The following is a 20,419-nucleotide window of genomic DNA, read 5'->3' as shown; positions in this document are numbered from 1 at the left end:
GGGTGCGCTCACAATTCGTTGAGGCGTGGGTGGAGAGGGGAAGGATTGACTCCCAAGCCGAATTCCCCGAGCCAAAAGTTAGATGCACTTTAACCGAGGGGTCCCTCTACATTGTCAAATTCCCCTCAAAGCCCCTCCCGGTATGCCAAAGGAAATTTGAAAGTTCCACCCGAGAGAGACCATAAGGAAACCTCAGCAAGAATGCAAGGTCAAGAAACTCCGAAAGAGCAGAACCTCTTGGGAGGAAGCGTTCCTCTGAAAGAATACTTAAGAACAGGAAAGTGACAGAAGGTATATATGGTATGTGAGTCAGAAATGATAACAACAAGGCCTACTGCGACAAAGAGTGAAAGAAAGCAGCGGGTGGAAGCAGGTAGCTACACCCAGAGCAGTGAAAAGACCGCAGAAACTGACTTTTGAGACACTCGAGTGTTTCCTCCCAAGGGGAGGTACACCGTTCCTGGAAGTACTGCAATACCAGGTCGATGCGCGGAGTGGACGGAGCAAGCTCCTATTCCATCTCCCGGCTCCAAAAATCCATTTAATATATTGTCCTCGGATAGAGGACGTATCAGATATTAAACTGATAAGAACAGATACTACACTTGATCTTAGCCAAAAGGCCGAGAAGCGATAACCACGTCCTCCCCAGCGCATCGACACCCTCCCTCTCACTCCTCCTTTGGATCACGGTGAGAAAAGTCACCCTCAAACGAAGGCTCACCCTCTTTCCTTAGACTGGACAGTCTGTCATCGTCACAACTCCTAAGACATACTCAGTTTATCAGATCGCTTAACTTGTTCGGGGCTTTCACGCTTTTTATTGTTTTGCTCCCATAGCTCGCCAGAGAAACAGCCACTTTAATTTGCATGTCCCGCCCACACACGCGCCGTTTCCTGGTTTCCTGCCGTCAGCGCCGGCTCGCGCTCGCTCGCGCGCGCTCGCGCTCTCTCTCTCTCTCTCTCTCTCTCTCTCTCTCTCTCTCTCTCGCCTTGAAAGGGAAACGCGCCTGTAGCGGGAAAGCTGCCTCAAGTCTCATTTCCTTGGAGAAAGCCCAGAACGAGACAAATAGCTCTGTGAGGTTTTTCTTGGCAGCATTTTTTTCTTCTTAAATTTCTTTTCGCACGTACAGCAACGTTGAAAGATTTCTACCGTGAGCACCCACCACATAACATCATGGATCTGTTGCGTACTGTACATACACCGACACAGATGCAGATACATATATATCCATCCCTCTACCCTTTTACTAAGCTGTCTTGCTCTGGGAGTTATGAGATCAACAACCTTTTCTCTTTTTTTTCTAGTTTCTCTTTTGAGCAGTTCTATTTGTAAATAGTGGTATTTCATGACTTGTATTCTCGTTTACAGGTCTTCCAACGGGGGGGGGGGGGGCTTTGCTTGTTAGAATAAAACGCATTCCATGTCGCAGTTCCCATATGGGTCCATCGGTGGACCCTCTTAATAACTTGTCAACGCCATCCAGCCAAAGACCACCAGGAACACACCTGTAATGAAAAGGGTTGGGTTACCGCTTGCTGCAAAGTGAGAAGGAACCCGCGGGGCGCCTCAGTGAGAGGGTGTCAGGAATGGCTCATTATATACAGGATGTAGGCTTGCATTAGGGGGCTTGGGGAAGGTTTAAGTGAGCGAGGCCTTCCTTTGAATGGGATGCGAAGGGTGGCGGAATTGCCCCCCTCCCCCGCCGCCCGCCAATATGCCACTTTGGCGTAAGGATTATTTTGAGCTCAAACAGGAGGAAAAAACTCTTCCCTCCCCGGATTTGCCTAAAATCAGGACATAAAGGTATACAGGAGTTAATTACGGACAACCCTGGATCCTTATCAGCCCAGAGACTGGCACCAGAGACTCTACCTAACAAATTTTACTGCCCAGCCCTTATCTTCCACTATTTCCCCATATAGTTACCATCCCACAGTTGGCCAGCCTAGAAACTCAAAGCCCTTTTACTTTTTGTCACTTTTCTGAAAATTTATTTTTTTGTTTCTGTTTGTTTTGTTTTCAAAGATTCTTTATTTGTATATTTTATTTTCAGAGAGAGAGAGAGAGAGACGGAGAGAGAGAGCACACACACGCAGGAGGCGGGGCGAAGGAGGGGGAGAGAGAGAGAGAGAGAGAGAGAGAATCCCCAGGAGGCTCTGTGCTGTCGGCCAGTGCAGAGCCCGACTCCAGGCTCGATCTCATGAACCATGAGGCCATGACCTGAGCAGAAATCATGGGTCAGACACTTAACCGACTGAGTCGCGCAGGCGCCCCTGTTTGTTTTGTTTTAAGCGGCTATGTAAGCCCAAGTTCCAGCCACCCCATTGGGTTATTCATCCCTGACTTTCTCCTGTGTATATATGAGATACGTACACTAATACACTGTTTCTTTTTCTCTTTTTAATGCGTCTTTTGCTACCAAGCCCCAGCCATCCTCCCCTTCCCACCACCCCCAAGAACCTTGAAGGGGAGAAGGACAAAGATTCGCCCCCTCCAGACAACACACACACACACACACACGCACGCACACACTCTCCTACAGATGACCTCAGGCAGTGGGGGTAACTCAGTGATTGGGTAGCTGAATACATCTTACCTAGAAGAAAGGAAGAATAGAGCGAGGCCAAAACTGCGACTGGGAAAGTAGCAGCAGTTACTCATATTAGCTAGGATAGGGGGTGTTTGGTCAGTTTTGTTGTTTGGACGATATTCTTCTTTTTTCTTGTCTCAGTTCGGAGGCGACTACGGAGTGGCCTTGTTTCTGTCTTGATTCATCACGGGTCACAGAGTGACCTTAATCTGTTGATGTTGAAAATAAATAAAGGAGGGGCGCCTGGGTGGCTCAGTCGGTTGGGCGTCCGACTTCGGCTCAGGTCATGATCTCACGTTCTGTGAGTTCCAGCCCCGCGTCAGGCTCTGTGCTGACAGCTCAGAGCCTGGGGCCTGTTTCAGATTGTGTGTCTCCCTCTCTTTCTGACCCTCCCCCATTCATGGTCTGTCTCTATCTCAAAAATAAATAAATAAACGTTAAAAAAAAAAAAAAGACAGAAAGAAAATAAATACAGGAGAGCTCAGTTAAAATGGAGTCGGGAAGCACTGGAAAGGGGAGCTCTCAAGCATGTACCACTCCTTGCAGCCTGCCTAACCTTAGCGGGAAGAAGGAAGACAAAAATTTATTCTGACAAGGGAGACCCTTTTCACATAGGAAGCTTATCTCCTGCCTTAAGAAAAAGAAGGAAGAGCCCTTGTTGCACCCCAGCCAACAAGGCACTAACCCCCGCTTGCAGCTAATGAGAAGCCGCCAGGACCTCAAACTCCTGTTCTTCTCCAGGGAACTGTTGCTCAAAACAAGCCTCCCCAGCTTCCTCCTAAAACGTAAACAAAGGCTGACCTTCCTTTTGCCTCTTCGGACTTGTCTGCAGTTCACCATAGCCTGCAGGTCCGTAATCGCAATTCCTCTGCTATTCCCGAATAGCTAGTAAAATAGGTTTTTTTGCTGGTAACATAACGGCTGTTTTATTTTTCAGATTGCCGCCACTGTTGTGTGAAACTGTTTACGTTCCACGGGAGACCCCCACAGCCTAGCTGTGAGTGTCAGGCCAGCTTCTGCGGCTGCTTTTCTCTCTGTCTCCAAACCGAAGACACATCGCGGGGTCTTAGCAATCTTATTCTCCCTGTAATCTCAAAACAACGAAACAATGTGCTATTTCATCATCCTGGGGGTATTTTTGCCTGAAGTTATTCCTCGATCCCCAACTAGGACGGAGAAATCTACAAGGCTAAGGAAATGGAATCCCTCAGAGCGGTGAGGCGGCAGTGAAACACCTCACCACAGTGGCACCCACCATCCCTCGGTTTTCTCCCTGCCTTGTTGCAATTAAAAACAAAGTAACGAATCATCTTTCCAGAGGGTACACAAGCAGATGGGAGACACTATCCTGGCAGTCTGAATTTTGCTTTTGTTGAATGTCATCGAGAATTTGGAAATTTTCACCTTTCCACCCATAATATGGGCAAAGAAGAGAACTCTGACACGATTAGATGAATGATTAGACTCTGACTAGACGAACCAGAAGATGAAAGCAAAGGACTGGTCTCTAATGAGGAGGGTGAAAGGGATCAACATGAGTGAAATCTCCGACCGCACGTCTTCAAATGACAATATCTTAGATGAATTGTCTCAAACACCAGACTTTGCAGGTCAACAGAATTGCAAGCCACCGAGGGTTAAAAACATAAAAAATAAAAATGAAAAAAACCTTCGACTGTTGTGTTTTGACGGTGCAAGTGAAAGGGCGGGCCTACGCCGGCCAACTCCATCTTGTTCTGTGTCCTTCACCTTGACCACACCTCCTCCCCTTGAGTAACCCCCCCCCTCACCTGCCTAACAGGACTCGGACCCTTCCCCAGCCAATCGGCTGAGGCCATAGCCATTACCTCACCAACTGCCCCTAGGCCCCAATAAAACCTTTGTCCTTTTGAAACTCGCTCTCTCTCCCTGGTATCTCACCGCTGCGTCGGTGCAGGTAGGGGATTGAGCTCGAGCTAGCTCGAATAAAGGCTCTTTTGCTTTTACATCGGACTCGGCTCCCTGGCGGTCTTTGGGGATCACGAATTCTGGGCATAACACAAGAAGAACCAGAAGTAGTGATAAGGCCGAACCTGTTGGAGATGTATTGGAAATACTGGAGAAGCAATTATTTCACAGGCCGGGTAGGACAGCCAATGAGCAGTCCGTTGCATTTGGAGGATGTCGCCGGATTCGGATATTTAGACCTTCAAAACCTGGAAAGTATGAAGTATAAGAATGTGAGTTTTGTTGTGTTTAATTAAACTCGTGTCAATTTTAAATAAAGCAGTTTCCCACAGTGCTTTTTAAAAAATTTTTACATTTATTTACTTCTGATAGAGACAGGGCACAAGTGGGGGGAAGGGCAGAGAGAGAGAGAGAGAGAGAGAGAGAGAGAGAGAGAGACAGAGAATCTGAAGCGGGCTCCAGCTCTGAGCTGTCAGCACAGAGCCCGACGCGGGGCTCGAACTCACAAACCAGGAGATCATGACCTGAGCCGAAGTCAGACGCTTAACCGACTGAGCCACCCAGGTGCCCCCTCCCCCAATGCTTTTATTTTTCCTTCTCCTGAAAGGGCCTCTTGGAGCCTGGGTAACAAACGTGTTGAGGTCTATCTAGTTTTCTCCCCGGCACACTGAGAGTTTAGGTGAGCCAGATCGGCCCGGTGCTATGGTTTTCGCCGGCTACAGTCAGTGGCACAGGTGGCACCAAGAACGTGTCAAGGACCTGAGGGTATGTGCAAGGAAATGAATCCAGGTCAATAGGGAGGCAAGGACATTGAGGGATCCGGGTAGGGGTGGGGTGTAGGTGTGAAGGAACAGAGAAGTGTCAGGTGTCAAAGGGCAGAGGAAGGGTAGAAGGCGATGGGAGAACGTGATGCTGGATGGGGACACGGTTAGAGCAGTTGGGAATGACAAAATCTAGCGGGCCGACGAGGGGGGATAGATTTAGCCGCGGTGGAGAAACTGAGAGGCCAGGAGGGGTGTTCGGAAGGAATCGCCCGTGTGACTGTTGAAACTCACCAGGAATGACAGAAGTGTCTCAGAGAGAGACAGCCAGGAGCTAAACCTTCAAAAGCGAAATGAGCTGCAGCTAGCTGGACAGAAAGCACAAGGACTGGCAAGGCGGCGGGGGGGGGGGGGGGGGGGCGGGCGTGTACAACGTAAACGGCCGGGCGCGGGGAGGAGGACAAAGCTCTTTGAGAGGTAAAGGTTTAGAAGAGCTGGCCACCACCGGGAACCAGACTACGCACGAGTGCAAACTTCCGGAGAAAGGTAGAAGAAATCGGAAAACGGCAGCGGAAAGCGGTTGAAGAAAAAAAGGCTGCACCCGGGGGCGAAACCGGAAAAGGGAAGCGGGGGGGAATGGACCGAAAAAAGACCAGCGGGGGGCGGGGGGGAAGCGCCTGAGAGGGGGAACATGAAAAAGGGAGAGCAGGAAAAGCTTAGCGCGCTGAACTTAGCCAGGCGGAAACAATGACCCTCACAGGCATTCCGGCCCCAGCTCACCAAGCCTGCCGCCAAAACAAGACCGCGACTAGGAGAACAAGAAAAAGAAAGAAAAAAAAGGCGCGACGGGCGAGCAGAACACATCCGTATCCGCCCGGGGAAGACAAAGATAAAAAGAAACACAGCTCCGCAAACCAAACACCATATCTGCTTTTAGAAACCCACTTAAAGGAAGGGAGGTGCACCGTTCCCGGAAGTACTGCAATACCGGGTCGATGCGCGGAGTGGACGGAGCAAGCTCCTATTCCATCTCCCGGCTCCAAAAATCCATTTAATATATTGTCCTCGGATAGAGGACGTATCAGATATTAAACTGATAAGAACAGATACTACACTTGATCTTAGCCAAAAGGCCGAGAAGCGATACCCGCCTGCCCCTCCCTCTCCAGTACCGTTCTCCCATCATCCATATTCAACTCATGGTGAGAACCCTAAACGCTCACTCCTTTTCTGATATCCTTTGCGACATCGACAGGACCATCGATAATCACTAGAATACTTTGGGGCACATTTTTTTCGTTCTCCACATTCTGAAGGGGAAATCCCGTATCCCTGGTTGGCCCGTCCTTACCGCGCCGCCGCACAGCCATTTCTAATCTGCATGATGCCCCGCCTTTTGTTCCCTGAGGAGGCGCGGCCGCCGCGGCCCGACTCCACCCTCCCGACCGCCTCTGCGCGCCGCGAGCCCAAACCCAACTGGGGGCCCACCTCCCGGCGTGCACACACCTCGCGCAAAGACCCGGGAGGAGGGGCGGCTGGCGGGGACTGCGAAGGGACAGCCAACACGGCTGCAGATCCCGGGGCTTTTCCGGGAGCCCGTGAAGGCAAGACCTTGCTTTTGGCCGCTGCTCTGCCCGCCCCGCCCCGCACACTCAACCACCGTTCAGTGAATGACATCCTGCCTCCTACACTCCCAGCCAGTGCCCCGCGCGTCGCGATGCTGACGGCTCTTCAGCAGCACGCCCCCCCCCCCCCCCCCCCCCCGGCCCGCGTCCGCGTCCCTTCGGGCCGCCTTCCGCCCCAGAGTCCCAGCCCCAGGCTGGTTCGCTCGCGAGAAGGGGATGTCCTCCTGGATTACTTTCATTGGGATGGAACAGTTCCCGTCGCGAATCAATAACTCGGCGTTTCCGTCTCCTCGGCGTGATTCACTCCCGCGGAGTTTGCTCAGATACACACGCACGGACCCAAGTGCCTGCAAAGTGCGCTCGGTGGACGCCAGTCCGTATGCCCTTGTGTCCTCGCCGTGAGTGCGGTGTGGTCACGGTCCTGCCACTCTTGCCGCAAGGGGGCCTTGAATTTCGGGGGAGCAGGGACAGTGACTGCAGGAGCACGGCGGACGTTCTCAGGCAGCGCCTGCTGCTCCAGTCCCGCCAGCAACTCCGCGTGGCATCAAAGTGGGGATTGCTTGGGGGAGTGGGGTGGGGCAGGGGAGCGGGGGGGGGGGTGGAGCGGGGGGGGGCGGGGGGCGGGGGAGCAGGGGGAGGGGCCGATCTTACAGGTGAAAATGGTACCTCAGCATGGTTTTGACTTGTACTTCTCTAATCATGGGTAAGAAGATAAGGCTGAGTGTTCTCTCCTGTGTTTGAGAGCCCTGAACTCTCTCTGTTCAGGGACTTCGGCCCTTTTACTTGCTAGGTTAACTGGTCGGGCTTTATCATAAGGGCTTGTATCGGCAATTTACAGTTTAAGGCCCTTTGTATGTAATACAAGCAGTGAGTATTTTCTTCTGTTGGCTATCTGTCTTTTGAGGATTTCATCTCCTTAAGGTTCCACTGAAAGTTATATTTTAGAGGCGCCTGGCTTGCCACTCTTGACCTGGAGGGGTCGTGAGTCCCAGCCCCACGTTTAGGCGTAGACATTATCTAAAACATAGGGGCGCCTGGGTGGCTCAGTCAGTTGAGCCTCGAGCCTCTGACTTCGGCTCAGGTCAGGATCTCAGGTCAGGGTTTGTGGGTTTCAGCCCCACGTCCGGCGCTGTGCTGACAGCGCAGAGCCTGGAGTCTGCTTTGGATTCTGTGTCTCCCTCTCTATCTGCCCCCTCCACTGCTCGCGCTCTGTCTCTCTCGCTCTCAGAAAAAAAAAAAAAAAAAAAAAAAAAAAAAAAAAATATATATATATATATATATATATATATCACAAACTATTTTTTTTTATTTTTTTTAACGTTTATTTATTTTTAGACAGAGAGAGACAGAGCATGGAACGGGGGAGGGTCAGAGAGAGGGAGACACAGAATCGGAAACAGGCTCCAGGCTCTGAGCGGTCAGCACAGAGCCCGACGCGGGGCTCGAACTCACGGACCGCGAGATCATGACCTGAGCCGAAGTCGGCCGCCTAATGGACTGAGCCACCCAGGCGCCCCCACAAACGATTTCTTAATTTAAAAACCCATTACAGGGGCGCCTGGGTGGCGCAGTCGGTTAAGCGTCCGACTTCAGCCAGGTCACGATCTCGCGGTCCGTGAGTCCGAGCCCCGTGTCAGGCTCTGGGCTGATGGCTCAGAGCCTGGAGCCTGTTTCCGATTCTGTGTCTCCCTCTCTCTCTGCCCCTCCCCCGTTCATGCTCTGTCTCTCTCTCTGTCCCAAAAAAAAATAAATAAACGTTGAAAAAAAATTTTTTTTTAATAAATAAAATAAAATAAAAAATAAAAACCCATTACATTAACAAACAACCTTTAAAAAGTTATTTTTTCTATCATCCTATTCATCATGAAAAAAATAGCTTTCAGATGGTTTTCAGATGAGGTTACAAAATAATTTCCTAAATCTTCCCTTAGGTCTTTTTCTTCTTTCTCCACAGCTAAATCTTTGAGCCATTTGGTATCTACTCTGCAGTACAGTGCAAAGGAATGTATTTTTCCTTCACAACTTTGAGATGCCACCTTGGATCCTAAACTGTACCGCGTGTACATTTTTGTAACACTCCTGGATCTTTCTTCCTCTCTCTCTCTCTCTTTCCTTCTTCTTTTTCTAAATGTTTATTTTTGAGAGAGCGCCAGCGGGGGAAGGGCAGGTGGGGGGGGGGGGGCGGGCAGAGGCTCCGAAGCAGGCTCTGTGCTGACAGCAGCGAGCCCGATGCGGGGCTCCAACTCACCAACCATGAGATCATGACCTGAGCTGCGAAGTCCCCCTCTCAACCAACTGGGCCACCCATGTGCCCCCTCCCCCCTTTTTAAAGACGTTATCGTTGAGTAATCTCTTCCATGCTCTACCGACTGAGCCAGCCAGGCCGCACCACCGCCCCACCCCACCCCGCCTTCGAGATTTTTCTTTAAAAAGTAGCAGAACAGGGGTGCCTGGACAGCTCAGTCGGTAGAGCATGAGACTCTTGATCTCAAGGCCATGAGTTCAAGCCCTGCAGGGGACATAGAACTTACTTAAAAAATAAAGTAGCGGAACACATTGACCTAACCACGTTTGATTCTTTGCGTCCACGGGATTGACCCATCCTTTCCATGTGGATGATGGTTGGGCGCCCATCAGACAGAGCCCAACTCCGGGACGTGACTGTGATCCTATTCCTGCCCCCTAGGCATTCATGGTGGGGGTGAGGGGGTGCGTGGTCACTTGTATGGAGAATCCTCCTCAAGAAAATGGATGCCCCGTCCGGAAAGCGACAGGCACTACAGAGTGGACGGACCCTCGGACAGAGCAGGAGGCCCAGTGATAAAGCTCTTGTCTTTTTACCCTGGGGAAATGGATCTGCCCAGGAGGACAAAACCACCAGCACTCTGGGCCTCCTGCCATCACCAGCGGTTCCAACTTAAGGAATAGTCATTAATCACCTTCAACTCCACGACCCACCGGGGCGGTGCTTGGTCCTGGGAAGTAGAGAGAAACCAGACACCGTTCCTGCCTCCTCGCTGCCCCAACCAGGGAGCATCCGGGCCAGGACCAGGATAAGACACCTGCCCAAATGGCCACAACACCAGGTTCGATGCGGAGGGGACTGTCAGAGATGAACACATGGTTGTGGCCCCCACCTGGCTGTGTGACTCCCTTGAGGCCCGAGGCCTCTCCCGTTTGGCTCTGCGTCCCTATGGGAAGCACGCGATACATATTCAATAAAGGAGAAGGTGGGATGGAACACAAAGCCAGCTCAATCAGGAAGGCCTGCCTGACGTCTTGGCGGGGGGGGGTGGGGGGGGGGGGGGGGGGCCTAAAGAACAAGTCAGAATGCCCATGCAAGTCAGAATTTCAGGGCACATGAGGAGGGAACCCGGGCATTGCAGTCTGACCAAGAGCGGGGGCAGGGGAGCGACTGGGGAATGAGGGGACCGGTTTGTATCCCACTGACCTGCCCAGCCACCTTGAAGTTATGATCTGGGCCCCAAAACTGGGGACCCTTGCTTCTGGTGGGCTCCTCCCTATCATCATGCCCCCACCCCCATGTCCCCATCCTTCACAGACTCATTCATATCTCAAAGTCAGCCAGCAGGTTCAGCTTCTCACAGGAACCTGCCCGTACCCCTTCCCCTTCCCTTTCTTCCTCCACCTTGTCCCCACCGGCCGGCCTGGCCCTGCCCCACTCCACCCCCCCCACCCCCCACCCCTCACCTCCCACCCCCCGCCCCTGCCCTTGCTCAGGCTGGAACCCTCCTTATCACATCAGATCAAGACGGCCATCAGACTCTGATCCAAGGGATGTTTGTTGAGTATCCACCGTGGAAGGCACCGTTTCATGGGCACCGTGCCCGCAGAAGGCGGCTGCCCACCCCCATTTCACAGAGGGGAAAACAGCTTGCAGCAGGTAATAGAGAGTCTGACTTCCTTTGGATCTTTGACTGCAGACAGCTTTTAAGTCTCACCACTCCCTCCTCTCTTCCTGCCCTCCCTCCGGTCGATCTGACAAAAAAGCCTTACCCCAGACCCTCCATTCACCACCATAATCAAACACACCAACCCAGGCTCCTTCCTTTGCTCTCAAGCCATTTTTGAATCTGCCCGGGAGCCACCCTGCTCTCCCTGGAAAGCTTCATTATGTGAGCTGTAAACCTCTTCATACCCTCGTGGGTAGTGTCATCAGTCTCCACATCTAAAAGGAAATGCGGGGGGGGGGGGCGGGGAAGAGACGGTCCATCTGGTTCCGCAGAGTGGCAGGCACAACGAAGAAGCTACGACGTCGTCCGACCGGCACTTGCTCTCAACATATTCCAATGTGGGTCCAAAGGCCTCCCCACCAGACTGGATGGCCTCCTGTCTGTCTGTGCCAAGACCAGGGGATCCGTTATTTCCCCGTTGGGTACACTGTTTACTGAGTGCCTATGGTGTGCTGAAGGCGAAGCCAGTCTGGGACTGTCGTAAAGCGACTGGTGCCTGGATTTGCAGGGGTGCATGGAACGCTTCCATTGTCCTGGGGAATTCACCGTTTCAGAGTAAGCTGACCGGGGGCATCCTCCCAGATGCTCGAAGGAGTGCTTCTGGAGGCACACGGTGCAACGGAAACGCCTGGCGGGCTAGTGGAGGTACCACCAACTTCGGGCCACCGCCCCAGGGACTCCAATTCGATTGCCGATTGCCGTATGGCAGTGGTGGGACAGGAGTATGATTTAAAGGAAAACCCCAGGAGATTCTGACGTGCCAACCAGGGTGGATAAGCGGCTCCCCATAGATCGATCTGGAAGCAGGAATTTTCCTTCCGTACCAGGGAAGACATTTATTTGTACGTATGGTCGCATTTGCCTGTAATTTGTTCTGGGACAGCTAAGGGGTCCGGCAGAGCGAGTTGAGAGCTTCTTGAAGGCCCCGGGTTTCAGTCCCCTACATTGGAAGTCGAGCCACATGGGCGTGGGCGTGAAGTATTTCTCCCCAAAAGTGTGGGTCACCAGGCCGTGGGCCTGGGCTCACGCCCAGGGACGGGGCATACGAAGAAAAAAAGCACTTCAGAGGCAGCAAACAGGCACGGTCTTGAGCAGAGAAGTAAGAAAGTTCAGGAGACCGGGGGCGGCGAAGAGGTGGAGAAAGGGGGTCGGCGCGTGTGACCCAGAGAAGAAGCCAGAGGCACGAAAGGGGAACGCGACTCGGCCGCAGAGCCCGATGACCGGAGGCGTGGAGGGGGGCTGGCCCCAGGCGGCGGACGCCGAGCGGCGGCACGCGCCTGTGCCAGGGGCACTAGAGCCCAGCCTCCGGGCTTCTTCCCCCCGGCTAGGAATAATAAGACCATACGGTCTCCGACCGTTCCCACAAGCGGGGAAACTGCAAGGCTACAACTTCAGGAACCAAAACGCGGGGCGGGGAAGAAGAAACAGCACAGGGGGGGGGGGGGGGGGGGGAAAAGAAAGAAAGAAAGAAAGAGAGCAGCGCAACGCACGAGCCGACGAAGAACAAGCACTAAGACTCCACCTGTAGATCGCAACTCCACAGTCCTCCCTGCGCCCGGAGAGCGGTGGGAAGCGCGCACAGTTTCTAGAAATACTGCAACGCCAGGCCGGCGAGTGAACAAGACAGACGGAGCGAACCCCTGACCCCACTTACCCAGCCCCGGCAAACCCGTTTGGGATGCCGTTCTCGACTAGAGAACGTATCAGATACCGCGCACAAAAAGGACTGCTCCTACGCTTGATCTTGGCGAAAAGACCGAGAAGCGTTACGGGTCGCTGCCTCCTCCCCGCTACCGCCCTGCGGCCATCCATATTGCACTCACGGTGAGCCAGGTCACGCTCAGTCCACATTCTTGGCTCACTATCCCGTGGTACGCGCCACACGCGGTGCAGTTGCGGTTGCCCCCCGCATTCCTGGTGAATTTTCGCGTCCCTTTCCGCTCCCTCCCGTCCCTTCCCTAGCGGAGGACTCGCTAATTTGCGTGTCCCGCCCCACCCTGCCCCGGGCGGGGGTCGGGGGGTGGGGGGGGGGCGTGCCACAACGGTCCCGCTCCGCCCCTGGCCCGGCCCGCCGGGTCCCCGGAACCCTTCCCGCCGCGGGCCCAGGGCAGGGAGACGGGCTGCGGGAGGGAGCCGTGGGACCGGAGCGGTCCGCGTGCTCCCGACAAAGCCGCGGGGTAGAACGCTGTGCGTCGGGGAGGGGAGCGGCCGCCCGGGGGCCCCAGGCGGGGCCCCGACCTTGGGCGGGCAGCGAACTGCGGCCGGGGCAGGAACCTGCGAGCGTGACTGTGAGCGGCCTCCGTCCTACTCACCTCCTCGCCAGCCTCCGGTGACGGAGACATCCCGCCTCGCCCCCTGTCCCCCCCCCCCCGTCCCCCGTCCCCGTCCCCGTCCCCGTCCCCGCCCTCGCCCCGGCGGGCGTCGGTTTCTTTCCTGGGTTAGTTCTTCTCGAAGTCTGCGGTTAGCTAGCTGTAAGGACCGTGAGACCAGCACGATCGCCCCTCGATCTGATTGAGTCCTCGGTTCCGTCATCCCTGCGGGAAACCATCCCGATCGATCGCAGCACTGCCGCGCGCCAGACTCACTGCCCTGCGTGCGGTCTTTCCCATCCGTTTGGATCCTCAGGACCCTGGAGCGAGTTGAAGTGGTTACCACCGTCACTTCACGGCTGTGATAACCGACATCAGAGAGGTTGAGAAACTTGTCCAGTGGGACGCAGACTGTAGGCAGCCGACCTGTGGGCCTCACCCTGACCCAAGACACCGCCTGCCTCTGGACGTGGACCTTGGAGCAGGGAAGGACTGCTGGGCACGCGCGCGCGCGCGCGCGTACACACACACACACACACACACACACACACACACACACGGACCGGCACGAGAGAGGCCGGTAACACGATGGTGACATCTGATCTGCGGTCACGGCCCTGCCCGACCCCGCCTTAGCTCTTGGCTCTGTGACTGTCTCCCGCCCTGAGTTTACCCTCTGTCCCGTGGGGGTGGGGGCGGGGATGATCTCTCCGTCACGCGTTCTCCCGGAAGCGCGGGGTTGCGCGGGACCCTAAGCAAGTTACCTTCGTGACTGGTTAGCCTCTGAGGCCCTGTGTGGAAATGCCCGGCAGGAGTCCGCTGCTTGAGTAGCAAACAGCGTTTTTGCCAGTCACTTCTCTGGAAGCTTCGTCTCCTCGCTGAAGACCACGTCCTGATAGAACCTAACCTAACGCCGGGGCCTGTTTTGAGCACTTTTCCCTCCCCACTCCCATCAGCCCCACTATGATACCGTCCGGTACGGTACGGGAGTATGTCCTGGTCTGTACCCTGCCTCCCTTCCCACACCCTGCCCCGCCCCCTCGATACCCCAGCTCCGGACGACTGGGAAGATCCCACCTGGACCCCTCTTTCCACCTCTCTGGCGGCCCGTGCACTTAGCCCCGTGCCCAGCACCTAAATATTTGTTGAATGGATGAGCGAATGGATATGGATTCAACGAGGTGATCTATCGACCAAGCAAGCTCACCCAGCCAGTGGCCCAACGGTCATCCTGATGGCTCTTGGGGCCTCTCCAACACAAGACCTCTCTGCTTGGTTCCACGTTCTTCTTCAGTTACTAGCCACTTTATGGTTTCCCAGCTGTTTTGACCCTCAAGACACTCCCATTCCTGGCAAAGGACCGTCTCCCGAGGAACCGAGGGCACTGATCAGCCTCTTGGGAGTTAACTGACTGCCGGGTAGCTGGAGTCAGTACCCCTGCCCCGCCGTGCCCCCCGTGGCCCGCACAAACCGACACACACGGGCGGTGGCGCCTGAAAAGCTACGGCTGGCACCAGCCTCACCCAAGAGCCACGTACCTCCACCCAGCTGTTGCACCCTCCTGGTCCCTGGCGCCGTCGCCCCGAAAGCCTCTCCAGCCACGGGTCAGGGACGGGGATGGGGACTCTAAGAGCACCCTGAGAGTTCTCAAGCAGCGTCTGTGTCTGCAGCCTGGCAAACCCAGTAGCTCGTCAGACTCTCGGATTTTTACCAAGCGCTCAGGTTGTAAACTCTCTCTCAGTACCGTTCTAGATGCGCATTTCTCTCTTTACGGTACCTCTTTGTTCATCTTTGCACCTCTGTATGTGAAAACCCACGTTTGTCATCTTTCCCCCGAAGTGCGTGACTTTGCCCACGTTTCATCAAGGCGTTTTTTTGTTTTTCCTTTTTGTCTTTTTTTAAAAAAAAATTTTTTTTTTTCAACGTTTATTTATTTTTGGGACAGAGAGAGACAGAGCATGAACGGGGGAGGGGCAGAGAGAGAGAGGGAGACACAGAATCGGAAACGGGCTCCAGGCTCTGAGCCATCAGCCCAGAGCCCGACGCGGGGCTCGAACTCACGGACCGCGAGACCGTGACCTGGCCGAAGTCGGATGCTCAATCGACTGCGCCACCCAGGCGCCCCTCCTTTTTGTCTTTAATGTTGATGATTATTATTATTATTTTAATTTTGGAGAGAGACCGACCAGACAGAGACAGAGAGACAGCACGAGCGGGGGAGGGGCGGAGAGAGGAGGGAGACAGGGCATTGGAAGCAGGCTCCAGGCGCCGAGCTGTCAGCACAGTGCGGGACGCGAACTCGGAACAAGCCTCGAGATCATGACCTGAGCTGAAGTTAGTGCTTAACCCACTGAACCACCCAGGTGCCCAGGTGCCCCTCTTTTTTGTTTTTTTTGTTTTTTTGTTTTTTTCTGATCCCATTCTGGCATCTCCTATATAATTTGGAGAAAAAAACCCTGCCTGTGGTTTTGACTGGCAAATATTTATTCCCCTTTCCGTTTTTGTTGTTGTTGTTTTGTTTCTGGATTGTTGTTGTTTTGTTTTTTTAAAGTAGACTCCATGCCCCACGTGGGGCTTGAACGTGAGGCCCTGAGATTGCGAGCGGCATGCTCTACACACCGAGCCCGCCAGGCGCCCCCTTTTAAAAACATTGTACAGACATGAGGGGTGCCTGGGTGGCTCAGTCGGTTAACCATCCGACTTCTGCTCTGGTCATGAACCCATGATCTCAAGGTCCCTGAGTTGGAACCCCGCCTGAGGCTCTGCGCTGACATCTCGGAGCCTGGAACCTGCTTCAGATTCTGTGTCTCCCCGGGGCGCCTGGGTGGCTCAGTCGGTTAAGCCTCCGACTTCGGCTCAGGTCATGATCTCACACCTTGTGAGTGCCAGCCCCGCATCAGGCTCTGTGCTGACAGCTCAGAGCTCAGAGCCTGGAGCCTGCTTCGGTTTCTGTGTCTCCCTCTCTCTCTCTCTCTCTCTCAGCCGTTCCCCCGCTCGCTCGCTCTCTCTCTCTCTCTCTCTCTCAAAATAAACATTAAAAAATTAAAAAAAAAAAAAAAGGATTCTGTGTCTCCCCCTCTCTCTGCCCCTCCCCCGCTCACTCTCTGTCTCTCTCAAAAATAAATAAACATTAAAACATTTTTTTTAAACTGTACAGACATGAACGTTACATATTCACATTGACCAATGTTTTGTAAAAGTTGGACTACCGGAGTCTGAGTCCTAGGCGGCACTGGGTCCTCTGGAAAGAAGCTGCTGGGACTGAGTGAGGCGTGCAGGAGGTTGATTGGGGGTGCGGGGGGGGGGGTGGAGGGTTAGTAAGATAGAGGGAGGAGGCCGGTGTGGGCAAGGAGGGCCTCAGAGCTCTGAGCAACCTGACAAAGGCTTGGCCAGTCAACGGGAGGCCTCTGGAAACAAAGATAGCCGGCTAGAGGAGCCCCGCATGTGAAAACCCAGTAGAAATGGCCAGTAGATATGGTCGGGCCCCAGTACCCCATGGAGCCCTGTACCACCCCCCCCTCCCCCACTGAGGGCCCCCGAGAGAAGCAGTGCCGACCCCGTGTGCGACCTCCGCGGCCACCACTGTAGCCCCCGCTGTTCACATGCCGTCGTGCCGGGTCCGGGGTGGCCAAGAAAGGGCCGGCGGGGCCATTTCCTCTGTTGGCTGTCCAGTGGCTCTTATTCCTGCTCGGGCTCGACCCTGACACCCTACGTTCATCTTAGGACTGATGGACAGTCCGGGGCCCTGGTCTCTGACGGTCCCATGGTAAGCATCCGTCTCTACAAAGGTCCAGCAGCATGCCAGGAGCTGCTTTTCAGAAGGCGGAGAGGTCTCTGGCGTTCGGGGCCTGCCTGGAGGAGGCCTGGCTCCAGAACCCGAAGGGAGGGGAGCCACCCCCCCCCCCTCCCCCGGCCCCCACCATGTGACCCTTCGCCCCCGTGGTGGTTTTGCCATAAACTTCCTTCACAGACCCGCCCGCGGCCGCCAACACGGTGGGGTCCGCCGGATGCTGTGGCCCCAACAGCAGGGCTGCCCCTCTGCACCTCGCAGGCCTTCAGAGCCCTTCTCTCTCTGCTCCGCACCCGCCTCCCAAGGTGAGGGTCTCCGACGTCCCGCGATGCGTGAGCCCAAGCAGGGTGTCTACGTGTGGAATGGGTTGCTTCCAGAACCCGCAGAGGCCCACCGGGCCCTGGGTTTCCTTCTCTTTCAGTAGGCGGCGGCGGCGGGTGTATAAAGAGGAAGCAGTTTTTCGGGACTTTGGAGGGGATGTCCCACAATGGGAGTCCTTAAACGCTGTGCTGCCCTGTGTCTTTCACTGTAGGGGTTCCCTCCCTCTCTGACTGCGGGGCACCGGAGTGCCTGTATCTCTTGATGGCCTCTGGTGCGCCAGCCGCCCAGCTCATCCTGTCCCGTCGGTGTGATGCCACAGAGGGGATAGATCCGATACTGGGGTCTCTGGGATGAGCGGGTGGCCCAGGCCCCTCGGCCCCTCGGAGACTCGGGGGCACAGAAGGGGTGACGTTGCCCCAGGGTGGGGGGGCAGATGTCAGCCTATAACTGAGTAACTGTGCTTTTCTCCCCACCCCCCACCCCCGCAACCCGCCGGCCGACTGTCTATCCTTTGCCCGTTTTCTGTTGCCTGTTCAACTGTAGGGTATCCATTCCCAGGAACTCAGAAACGGACGCCTGGCATCAGTTAGCCCAGGGTGTGCTTTGCTGGCAACGGGGTGTGCCCAACCCATGAGAAGAAATCCTCTGCGGGGGTTTTAGAAATTTCAGTTCAGGAGACGATCCCGGATCCCACCATGATTGGTTGCTCCGCTTTCTCTGTCGGGGACTGTAAGGTTTCTCGGGGCAGGGAGGCCCGTCTGCCTCTTTCATACCTAGGCATCTGTCTCTCGGTCTTAGCACATAGCAGTCATTCAAGACATGTTGCCTGAACGCATAAACCCCAATTGGTAACACTTGCCCGTTGGTTCCCCCTGCCTTCTGTCAGCACCCCAGGAGCCTAACTTAATACTCCAACCATCCAGTCCCAAACGTGCTCAAACTTGCTAGCACTTGGGGAGAAGGAAAAGAAATGAGTGGGAAAGGGGAGGTCCGGAGTCTCATGAGGCTAAGGAGGCATGGAGAGATGACATCTTGCTATTTCTGTCGGGACCCGAGGGGACCCATAAAAGGGCACATAACGACACAGGGCAACAGACTAGGAACACGAGAAGAAATTACGTGGTCGGTGTTCTAGATTTGGGTGTCTCTTCTTTCTTTCCTTCTTTCTGTGTCAGCCTATGAGAGGAAAAGAAGTCTCTTTTTAAGTAGAGAGTGTCACATATTTTTCCTCACGTAGGACACAGTTTTGTAGAAGGAGGTGTATGGATTGGGTGGAGGGATACTGTTGTTAGCTAGATTCATTTTTTGTTTATTGTTATTATTCACTTTAAAACATTTTACGTTTATTTATTTCGAGAGAGCGCGACCGAGCAGGGGAGGGGGAGAGCGAGAGAATCCCAAGCAAGATCCGCCCTGTCAGAGCAGGGCCTCACGTGGGGCTCAAACTCACCAACGTGGTGAGATCATGACCTGAGCCGAAACCAAACGTCGGACGCCTAACCGACGGAGCCATCCAGGCACCCCTAGATTCCTTTTTTTTTTTTTTATCATCATGGGTCCCCCTCAGCGCTAGCAGAGATTTTAATCCAGATCTGCCCTAAAACAATATAGGAGTATAAAAAAGACCCGATGATTACAGGTGGACAGAAACTGCAGGGAAACCCTGGAAATGTCCGCCAACACAAAGGTATTTTTTTAATCAAGAGTGTACGTTGTGGGGGCGCCTGGGCGGCTCAGTCGGTGAAGTGCCTGACTAGGGCTCACTCAGGTCATGATCATCTATCTCATGGTTCCTGAGTTCCGGCCCCGCATCAGGCTTTCCGCTGTGAGCACAGAGCCTGTTTTGGATCTTCTGTTCCCCTCTTCTCTCTCTGCCCCTCCCCTGCTTGTGCTCTCTGCCTCTCTCCAAACAAACACAATTTAAAAACCTTAAAAAAAAAAAAAAAAAAGGTGTGTACATCGTGGGTGCTCCACAAATGTATTTCCCGTGAATGGAAAACCTGGGAGAGACACGTGAGTGAGCAGGAACTCTCCGTTTCCACTGTGGGCACGAGCCACAGCCACTTGTAAATGTAAGGCCTTTCTCTAGTTGTGGCAGCGGACTGTCAAGAAGCCTGAAGGGGAAGCATCTCCCTGACAAGACAGAAAGTGGGTACTTTATACCAGGCGTTGGCCGACTACAGCCGGTACCCCCCTATTTGGCCCGGTCCGCTCTTGTAAGGTGCACGTTAACAACGGATCGTACATTTTTAAAGGGTTGTAAAAGAAAGAATATGTCACAGAGACCTTTGGGGGCCCGTGGAGCCTCAACTTTCTACGATGTGGCTGGCCCTTTAGAGAGAAAGCATGCCCCCGCCCCCCTCCCCCCTCCCCCCTCCCCCCTCCCCCCTCCCCCCTCCCCCCTCTCCTACCACCAACGGTGAGGTTAAGAAAACATTTCACCTTTGTGCAGAAGGCAAAAGGGAGCACGGTTGAGAAGGTATGTCACTTTGTAGGTATGGACCTCCTACGATGATAACCTTCCGCTTAAAAAATGACCACCGACTTGGGGCGCCTGGGTGGCTCAGTCTGGTTGGGCCTCCGACTTCGGCTCTCAGATCATGATCTCGCAGTTCGTGGGTGCCGGCCCGTGTCAGGGCGGGGGGGTCTCTCTCTCTCTCTGCCCCTCTTCCGCTCACACTCTGTCTCTTTGAAAAACAAGTAAACACTAAAATTAAGACAAAACAAACAAACCACCTGCTTACAGTATTCACTTACATGCCATAGACCCCACTCAGGAGCACGACCAGGAGACGGAAGTAGTACCCGTCCAATCTGGGAGCAAGGGTTTGGAAACTTACGCCCTCACAGCAGGTGTCGTTGCGAACTAGCTCCTAGTTGCTACTGCCCAGAAGACGCAGCTGAGAACAACAGCTTCGGAAAAAGCAAGGCTCCGCGTTATCTTACAGGCGCCCGTCGTCGTGCCCGCCAGCCCCTAGAAGTAGAAAACGAACTGGCAACGCCAGGCGTACCCCCCAACACCCACACGAGCAAGACCCGAAACACGTTTATAACCGCACCTGATCTTGAGCACCACAAGTACTACCTCCCCCCACAGG

At 54.3% G+C, this 20,419-nt stretch overlaps 1 long non-coding RNA gene and 2 other non-coding genes across 4 annotated transcripts; all 3 read right to left on the bottom strand.

The window, feature by feature from the left end:
• Positions 1-444: 444 nt before the first annotated feature.
• LOC115501928 lies at positions 445-635 on the bottom strand. The gene has a single exon (XR_003964978.1). It is a non-coding gene; the product is annotated as a U2 spliceosomal RNA (small nuclear RNA).
• LOC115500609 lies at positions 479-6,480 on the bottom strand. 2 transcript variants are annotated; one of them, XR_004342886.1, is made up of 4 exons: positions 5,597-6,480; positions 4,667-4,789; positions 2,601-2,803; positions 479-1,509 (listed from the first exon to the last, which is right to left on the bottom strand). It is a non-coding gene; the product is annotated as an uncharacterized LOC115500609 (long non-coding RNA). The 2 variants fall into 2 exon arrangements; XR_004342885.1 differs by lacking the exon at positions 2,601-2,803 and having other exon boundaries at positions 5,597-6,471.
• On the bottom strand, positions 6,257-6,447 carry LOC115501926. Its single transcript, XR_003964976.1, has one exon. It is a non-coding gene; the product is annotated as a U2 spliceosomal RNA (small nuclear RNA).
• Positions 6,481-20,419: the final 13,939 nt, after the last annotated feature.

The sequence above is a fragment of the Lynx canadensis genome, chromosome E1 (genome assembly GCF_007474595.2).
Source record: "Lynx canadensis isolate LIC74 chromosome E1, mLynCan4.pri.v2, whole genome shotgun sequence".
In the NCBI taxonomy this organism is placed as follows: domain Eukaryota; kingdom Metazoa; phylum Chordata; class Mammalia; order Carnivora; family Felidae; genus Lynx; species Lynx canadensis.
Note: the sequence above shows the minus strand (reverse complement) of the source record. Positions and strands in the feature narration are given on the sequence as shown.